The following is a 9,550-nucleotide window of genomic DNA, read 5'->3' as shown; positions in this document are numbered from 1 at the left end:
TCTTGAGTACTTTTTCCAAAAATTTTAAATTTGGTGTCTTTTTGTTTGAGTCTTGTTTCAATTCTTTAAGTTTGGCTTCTTCTTTTGTTTTTCCTTGTATTTTTCGAAAATTTTATGTTTGGTTTTCAAAAATTTTAAGTTTGGTGTTCTTTATTTGTTCTTGCGTTCTTTAAATTTCTTGAGTCTTGTTCTTTGTGTTATTGTTAGTCTTCAAAGTGTTTTTGTGTTTTCCTTGTGTTTTGATCTTAAAATTTAAGTTTAGTGTCCCTTTGTGTCTTTTGTGTGTTTTTCTCTTTCATCATTATATTCAAAAAAAATATCTTTTCTTATCTTTTTACTTAATTTTCAAAAATTAAAAAAAAATTAGATTTCAATTTCAAAATTTTTATCTTATTTTATCTTAATCTTCAAGTTTTCAAAAATCAAATTTTTTCAAAAATAAAAATCATATCTTTTTCGAAAATCATATCTTTTTTTAAATCTTATCTTTTTCAAATTTCAAATTTAAGAATTCAAATTTCAAACTTTAAAATTAAATCTTTTTCAAAATCAAACTTTCAAATCTTAACTTTTTTAAATCTTTTTCAAATGTTTTTAATTTTCTATCTTATCTTTTCTAATCTCAAATTTTAAAATAAAATCTTTCTCAAATCTTTTTAATTTCTTATCTTATCTTTTCTTATCTTTTTTTTTTTAATTTCAAATCTCTTCTTAGCTTATCTCTTATCTTATTTTAAATTCAAATCTTTTCTTAACCACTTCTCTTCTCTCTCTCTCTTCTTTTTCAAAACTTCCTAACTAACTCTTCCCTCTTAATTTTCGAAAACTCCTTTCTCTGTTGTCTCTTCTCTTTTTTGAAAATTCATTAACTAATGTTCAATTCTTTTTAAAGTATTAACTTAATTTTTGAATTCAATAAATAAATAAAATAAAAATAAAAATATTTTAATTCTTATTTATCTTATTTATTTATACCTATTCTCCTATTTACTTCCATTTATTCGACTTCTTCTTATCTTTCATCTTCCATCTTCAATTCTCTATATTCTTCTTTTCTCATCACATCTAACTGGAAGCTCTTTGGTCCAAGTAGCACAAAAAGCTTTCTTCTTTTCTTTCTTTCTTCTCTTCTTTTTTATGACCAGGAACAGGGATAAAGAACCCCTCTTGACTCCTGATTTTGAACCTGAGAAGACTCTAAGGAGGCGTTTACAACAAGCTAAAGCACAACACTCCGGAAGAGACCCTTCAAAAAGTTTTGAACAAGAAATAGGAGACCTGGCCGAACCTCAAGAGGAAGCAAGAAAGGTTCTTGGTGACTTCACCATGCCTACCTCTGACTTTTATGGCAGAAGTATCTCTGTACCTGCCATTGGAGCTAACAATTTTGATCTTAAGCCTCAGTTAGTATCTCTTCTGCAGCAAAACTGTAAGTTCCATGGACTTCCAATGGAAGATCCACATCAGTTTTTAGCTGAGTTCTTACAGATCTATCATACTGTAAAGACTAATGGAATTAATCCTGAAGTCTAAAAGCTTATGCTCTTTCCCTTTGCTGTAAGAGACAGAGCTAAGCTATGGTTGGATGCCCAATCAAAAGAGAGCTTAGACTCTTGGGAAACGCTGGTTAGTGAGTTTCTAGCTAAGTTCTTTCTCCCTCAAAGGATGAGCAAAATTAGAGTGGAAGTTCAAACCTTCAGACAAAGAGAAGGTGAATCCCTTTATGAAGCTTGGGAAACATACAAACAACTAATCAGAAGATGTCCTCCTGACATGCTTTCAGAATGGTATATCATAGGCGTGTTCTATGATGGTCTATCTAAATTGTCCAAAATTTTATTGGACAACTCTGCAGGTGGATCACTCTACTTGAAGAAAACGCCTACAGAAACTAGAGAACTCATTGAGATGGTTGCAAACAACCAATTCATGTATACTTTTGAGAGGAATCCTGTAAACCATGGGATCCCTCAAAAGAAAGGAGTTCACAAAGTTGAGACTCTGAATGCCATATTGGCTCAGAACACGATCTTGACCCTACAGGTCAACATGATCTCTTAGCATCTGACTAGGATACAAGCTGCAGCTGGTAATACTCAAGAAGCTTCTTTTGAAGTAGAAGCTTATGATCCTAATCAACCCACCATGGAGGAGGTGAATTACATCTGAGAACCCTATGGAAACACCTACAACCCTTCATGGAGGAATCATCCTAACCTCTCATGGAAGGATAAACAGAAACCTCAGCAAGATTTCAACAACAATTAAGGTTGAAGGAACCACAATATGTTCAACAACAGACCACCATTCCCATCTTCTCAAGGGAACACAGAGACCTCAAAGCAGAGCCTTTCTGACTTATTTTTCTGGTTTCCAACCTCTCTAAGACCACTCACAGTTTCATAAATGAAACCAGGTCCTCCATTAGGAACTTGGAGATACAGATTGGTCAACTGAGCAAGAGGATCCCTGAGACTCCTCCTGACACTCTTCCCAGTAGCATTGAGGTGAATCCAAGAGAAGAGCGCAAGGCCATAACCATGGAGGTAGAGGCCGAATTAAGGGAGAATGGAGTGGCGTTGAACGCCAGTAAAGGACATATCACTAGACGTTGAACGCCCACAATGGCAGCAAGTCTGGCACTGAACGAAAGTGAAGAACCCCTCACTGGGCATTCAACGCCCATTCTGGTAGCAGAGCTGGCGTTGAAGCCAAGCCAATGAGCACTGGTTGGGAGTTCAACGCCCAAACAGGCAGTCATCCTGACGCTGAATGCTAGTAAGGAACTCCTTACTGGGCATTTAATGCCCAACCAGGTAGGCTTTCTGGCACTGAACGCCAGTGAGGAACCCCTTGCTGGGCACTCAATGCCCAACCTTGCAGCCATTCTGGCGCTGAACGCCAGGGAGGAACCGCCAGTGAGGAACCCCTCACTGGGCGTTCAACGCCCACACACCTAGGGAAGCTGGAGTTGAACGCCAGCAAGGACATCCCTGTCGGGTGTTCAACGCCCAAAAGGCTTAGAGGAACTGGCGTTTAACGCCAGTAAGGGTGGACAGCATGGGTGTTTAACGCCCAAAGAGCTCACAGAGCTGGCATTAAACACCAATCAATGCACACCCTTTGAGTGCTAAATCCCACTCAAGAACCCTCTAGCCTAGAACCAAAGAAAACCATAAAGACCATTGAGGTTCCTTTGCATGCACTTCTGCAGTGCATGAGTTCTGATGGCTACTCATCCTTTGAGGAGGATGAAGACACTAGGAAAGAACAAGTTGCTCAGTACCTAGGAGCTCTAATGAAGCTGAATGCCAAGTTATTTGGTACATTGCCTCTAGAGGAAGAACCTACACTGCTTACCAAAGAACTCCATGCTTTGGTTCAGCAGAGGCTCCCTCAAAAGCTTTCAAATCCTAGACACTTTTTAATTCCTTGCACTATAGGCACCATGACCTTTGATAAGGCCTTGTGTGACCTAGGGTAAAGCATAAACCTCATGCCACTCTCTGTAATGGAGATGCTGAGAATCCTTGAGGTACAAGCTGCACACATCTCATTAGAGATGGCAGACAAGATAATGAAGAAGCCATATGGCTTAGTAGAGAATATCTTGGTAAAAGTTAAAAACCACTACATCCCTGCAAACTTCATTTTCTTTTTTTTCTTACTGCGTTTTTAGTTGCTTGGGGACAAGCAACGGTTTAAGTTTGGTGTTGTGATGAGCGAATATTTTATACGCTTTTTGGCATCATTTTCATATAGTTTTTAGTATGTTTTATTTAGTTTTTCTTTAGTTTTTATAGGTTTTAGTGTTAAATTCACATTTTTTGATTCTACTATGAGTTTTTGTATTTTTGTGCAATTTCAAGTATTTTCTGGATGAAATTGAGGAGTTGGAGGAAAAGTCTGATTCAGAGACAGAGAAAGCATTACAGATGCTGTCCAAATCTGACCTCCTCACACTCGAAAGAGCTTTTCTATAGCTACAGAAGTTTAAATAGAACGCTCTCAATGGATATGGAAAGCTGACTTCTAGAGCTTTCCATCAATGTATAATAGTTTATACTTTTCTTCGGATTAGAAGGCCAAAACTGGCGTCCAATGCCAGCTTCCTGCCCCCTTCTAGGCGTCCAGCGCCCAAAGAGCAGAGACCAGCATCAAAACGCCCAGAGAGGACCCCCTAGCCAGCATTCAACGTCCTAGGAGCCTCATAGCACGTGGATCTCATCAATGCTCAGCCAAAACACTCACCAAGTAGGCTACAGAAGTGGATTTTAGCACTAGATAGACTGTTGTACCCTTACCAGTCATCTGTTTAGTATTTAAAGTGTATTTTACATAATCATTCGAGAGGATCTAGACTTTACACACCATATTCGAGTTTTACATTATATTTTTCTTTCATTATGAGTTTCTAAACCTCCTAGGTTGAGGGGAAGAGCCCTGCTGAGTCCTATGAATTAATAAAAGTATTATTGTTTCTTCTTGGATCCGTGTTTGATTTATTTCTAAGATGTATATTCGTTCTTTAACATGGTGAATAGGATGATTAGTGACAATCAGCTCTGTTCATCATACTAAGGACTAATGTGCCTGAAAAATACCCGCATCTACTTGGGTTCGTGTGAATACTTAGCTGGAAAGTGTGAATCTACAACTATGTTTATACATCTCTCAGACGGCTAATCCACGACTTCGTTGGGGACTTCTCGAGACACCAGTTCAACCAATTTTTTGGGAGATTAGAGTCTCCATGGTATATGCCAGAATCCAAAGAAGCAGCATTCTCTGATCCGGAAGATTCGACCTTGTCTGTGGCATTTTGAGTAAGATCGCCAAGAGAATGAACTGCTAGAGCTTCACCCTCCATCAGATCAGATGACAACGAGCAATGGTTTTGATCACATACAACCTGCCGTAGAAGAGATCATTCGCAAGCAAAGAAGACAGTGATACTAGAGTTAATTCAGAAAGACAAAGCAACTCCAATCTTCAACTATATTTCTATTACTGATTTCAATAATCTTAAACTCCATAATCTAACAACTCTTGATTCTCCTGACTAAGACCTACAAGATAACCATAGCTTACTTCAAACTACAATCCTCGTGGAATCAACCTTGACTCACTCAAGTATTACTTGGATGACCCAGTGCACTTGCTGTTACAGCTATACGAAGGTGTGGGGATTCGTGCACCACCAGGTCTTTGCCTCTTTGCTGGCGTTCAACACCAGCTGCCTACTCCCTGGCTAGCGTTCAACGCCAGCAATGCTACTTCTCTTGGGCATTGAACGCCCATCATGGATACCCTGTGTGGCATTGAACGCGCACTCTAGCCTCCTTATCTAGCGTTCAACGCCAACAAGGTACCTGCTCCAGGGTGTTCTGTTTCTAGTTCTGACTGTCCCTGTTTCTATTCTAACTGTTGCACAAGATCATAAACTTAAAGAAATAATAATGTAAAATAAACTTAAAGAAAAATAAAAATACTTAAGTAGTGTTGGGTTGCCTCCCAACAAGCGCTTCTTTATCGTCACTAGTTTGACGGTTAGCTCTTTACGGAGATGGATAAGGGCTCATAATTTCACCCTCACGGTGAACTTCTTACCTATGCTCTCTTGGATGAGCTCCACATTCTCTAGAGACAGGATCTTATTGACAGTATGTGGAATGACTGGGTTGTCAATGAAGACAACTCTCATGCCAAGTTAGAGGCCTTCAATAGGGATCTTCTTGTCCCTCCAGCCTTTAGGCACTTTCTTCTTACTGCCATTCCTCTCCGAGCTTGAGGATGGTTTCCTAACACCAAACTTATAGTTGGTGTCTAGGGGCTCTGTTAGGCTTTGTACTGAGAGGAGTGGTTGAAGCACTTCATGCTTGTTAGGGGTGCCTTCTTCCACTAAGGTAGAGTGATGTTTATGAACCTTGAACACAAGATAGTCCTCATCCAATTGTAGGACTAGTTCACCTCTTTCTACATCAATCACAGCTTTGGCTATAGCTAGGAAAGGTCTTCCAAGGATGATGGACTCATCCTCGTCATCCCCAGTATCTAGGATTATGAAATCAGCAGGCATGTAAAGGTTTTCAACCTTTACTAAGACATCATCTACTAGTCTATAAGCCTTTTTCATTGACTGTCTGTCATCTCTAGTGAGATTCTTACAGCTTGCACATCAAAGATTCCCAATCTCTCCATTACAGAGAGTGGCATGAGGTTTATACTTGACCCTAGGTCACATAGAGCCTTCTTAAAGGTCATGATGTCTATGGTGCAAGGAATTAGGATGTGTCCAGGATCCGACAGTTTCTGAGGTAGTTTCTTCTGAACCAAGGCCATGAGTTCCTTGGTGAGCACTGGAGGTTCTTTCTCCAATGTCTCTATTACAAATAGTTTGGCATTAGCTTATCAAAATTCCTAGGTATCGAGCAACTTGCCCTTCTCTAGTTTCCTCTTCTTCATTAGAGGAAGAGTAGCCTTCAGATTCTATGATCTTCAACCAAGCATTCAAGGGAACATCAATGGGCTCCTTATGAACCTTGGGTTCCATCAGTTCTTCAATAGAAGGATCCTTAGTGGATGTTGGACACCTAACTACTCCTATTGTGGCATTCAACGCCAGAAATTTCCCATTTTTGGGCGTTGAATGCCCAGCTTGTACCTCTTTGCTAGCATTTAACACCAGATGTGGTGTCTCTTTGGGTGTTGAACGCGCAGTAAGGCCTTCCTTACTGGCGTTCAACACCAGGAATGGTTCCTCTTTGGGCATTAAATGCCCAGTAAGGACTCTCTTACTGGCGTTCAACGTCAGGACTGGCTCATTATTGGGCATTGAAAGCCTAGTAGGGACCTCCTTATTAGTGTTCAATGCCAGAGCATCCCCTTCAGATTCTGCCACAACTTCTGCAGCGATGGCTGATGGAAAGAAAAATGCCGGTTAAGAATTTCGGAAAAGTATTTTCCAAAATGGCGTTGCAAGTACAGCCTTAACCGACGAAATTTTCTCTATCAATTTAGAATGTGTCACAATTAATAATAAATAACTAGAGTAGAATCACGGGTCATTTCCCTAAGAGTTGACACAAGATGCAAATTATTGGTTAGGATTTTCCTGAATATTTTTAAAATTGAGAACGAAACAATAAATAGCTAGAAATTAAAGTGGTGAATCACTAACAAGAGGTAATAAGTATTCAAAATAAAAAGCCTTGGTCAGGGGAGAGAATTTGAGTTTCTATCCTTGTTGTCTTTCCCAAGTATAATAGTAGAGGTTCATTGCTCCCACTTAGTTATCCTCTAACAATTGAAGCAAAGTCAAGTGGGCGTCACTAACTCTAGCTCACAAGTCCTAGTCACTTCTCGGAGAAGGGCTAGAGTTGGTGAGAATTAGGCTAGCTAGCAATTTCTAATTACAGATTAATACTTGAGTATAATAACTCAAGGGTTTTCAATCACTCAACTCCCAGCCAAGTTGGAGCTTTACTCCATTAACATGAATGCCATTTTCATAAACACATAATAGGAGTAAATAAAAAACATGATAAGTATGAGAAATTAATTAAATCAAAATTGGCACTAACAATAATTAACAAGGATCAAACAAGCAATAAAAATAAACATAAAAGTACTTCAATGCATTAGTAAGATTCAAAAGTAACAAGATCTAAATATGAATTCAATAATCAAATGGAAAAGAGTAAATAAGGGAATTAAAGAAAAAATTAGGAACAAAATAATGAAAAATGAAGGTAGCAGTAGCTCTCTCAAGATCCATTTCGAAAATAAAACTAAGAATGTCAAAACCTTAGGGAGAAGTAGGAGTTTCTCTCACTAGAATTCAAAACTAATCAAAAACTAAAGTGAAAAGCAAAGTGTGTTCAGTCTCAGCTCTATCCCAGCCTCTAGTCTGCATTTTCGGGCTTGAATATGGGTCCAAATCAGCCCAGAAATCACCCCCAGCGAGTTCTGTTAAGTGCAGCACGTGACGCTCTATCATGCGTTGGTCACACGTACGCATCAGCCACACGTACGCATCAGCCACGCGTACGCATCACTGAACGACGCTCCTAGTCACGTGCACGCGTCAGCCATGCGTGTGCGTCGCTCCTCGCTTCTCAACTCTTCAATGTCTTGTGTTCCTTCCACTTTAACATACGTCATCTTCATCCTTTAAGCCATTCATGCCCTGTAAACATGAAAATAATTAACAAACACATCACAGTATCAAATGGTAATAATGGAGAATTAAAAAATAACAATTTTAAGGCATAGGAAGCATATTTTCAATCATAAAATAGTGGTGTATCAATGGACTTGCACTCTTCTCTAGGGTTTACTTCAGTGTTACTTGGGAGAGTGTTAGGAGAGGTCTCAGAGATTCTCTTACTCACCTGACCAGCTTGTACCTCCAGATTTTTGATGGAGGACTTAATTTCTGTTAAGAAACTGTGAGTGGTCTTAAAGAGTTCAGAGACTATAGTTGCTAAGTCAGAAATGCACTGCTTAGAAGTCTCCATCTATTGCTGAGAAGGTGGGAATGGTGGTCTATTGTTGACCTATTCTGGGTTCTTCCACCATGGTTATTATTGAAGCCATGTTGAGACTTCTGTTGATCCTTCCATGAGAAGTTAGGATGATTCCTCCATGAGGAGTTGTAGGTGTTTCCATAGGGTTCTCCCATGTAATTCACCTCTTCCATTATGGGTTGATCTGGATCATAAGCATCTCCTTCATAGGAGGTGTCTTGAGTGCTGCTAGTTGCAGCTTATATTCCAGTTAAATGCTAAGAGATCATATTGACCTGTTGGGTCAAGATCTTGTTCTAAGCCAATATGGCATTCAGAGTGTCAACCTCTAGAACTCTTTTCTTCTGAGCTACCCCATTATTCACAGGGTTCATCTCAAAAGTGTACATGAATTGGTTATTTGCAACCATTTCAATGAGTTCTTGTGCCTTTGTAGGCGTTTTCTTCAAGTGGAGAGATCCACCAGCAGAATGATCCGATGACATCTAGGACATCTCAGATAGACCATCATAGAAGATACCTAAGATAGTCCATTCTTAGAGCATGTCAGGAGGACATCTCCTGATTAGTTGCTTGTATCTTTCCCAAGCTTCAAAGAGGGATTCACCTTCTTTTTGTCTGAAGGTTTGAACTTCCGCCCTGAGCTTACTCATCTTTTGAGGTAGAAAGAACTTGGCCAAGAAAGCACTGACCAAATTTTCCCAAGAGTCTAGGCTTTCCTTAGGTTGAGAATCCAACCATATCCTAGCTCTATCTCTAACAGCAAAAGGGAAAAGCATAAGCCTGTAGACCGCATGATCCATTCCATCGGTCTTAACAGTATCATAGATCTGCAAGAATTCAGATAGGAATTGATGTGGATCTTCCAGTGGAAGTCCATGGAATTTGTAATTCTGTTGCATTAAAGAGACTAATTGAGGCTTTAGCTCAAAGTTGTTTGCTCTAATAGCAGGTATAGAGATACCTCTTTCATAGAAGTTAGAAGTGGATGCAGTGAAGTCACCAAGAACCTTCCTTACATT

At 39.4% G+C, this 9,550-nt stretch overlaps 1 non-coding gene across 1 annotated transcript; it reads left to right on the top strand.

The window, feature by feature from the left end:
* The first annotated feature begins 9,071 nt into the window (after positions 1-9,071).
* Positions 9,072-9,175, top strand: LOC112704682 (small nucleolar RNA R71). The gene has a single exon (XR_003155294.1). It is a non-coding gene; the product is annotated as a small nucleolar RNA R71 (small nucleolar RNA).
* Positions 9,176-9,550: the final 375 nt, after the last annotated feature.

This window comes from Arachis hypogaea, chromosome 7 (assembly GCF_003086295.3).
Source record: "Arachis hypogaea cultivar Tifrunner chromosome 7, arahy.Tifrunner.gnm2.J5K5, whole genome shotgun sequence".
NCBI lineage: Eukaryota > Viridiplantae > Streptophyta > Magnoliopsida > Fabales > Fabaceae > Arachis > Arachis hypogaea.
Note: the sequence above shows the minus strand (reverse complement) of the source record. Positions and strands in the feature narration are given on the sequence as shown.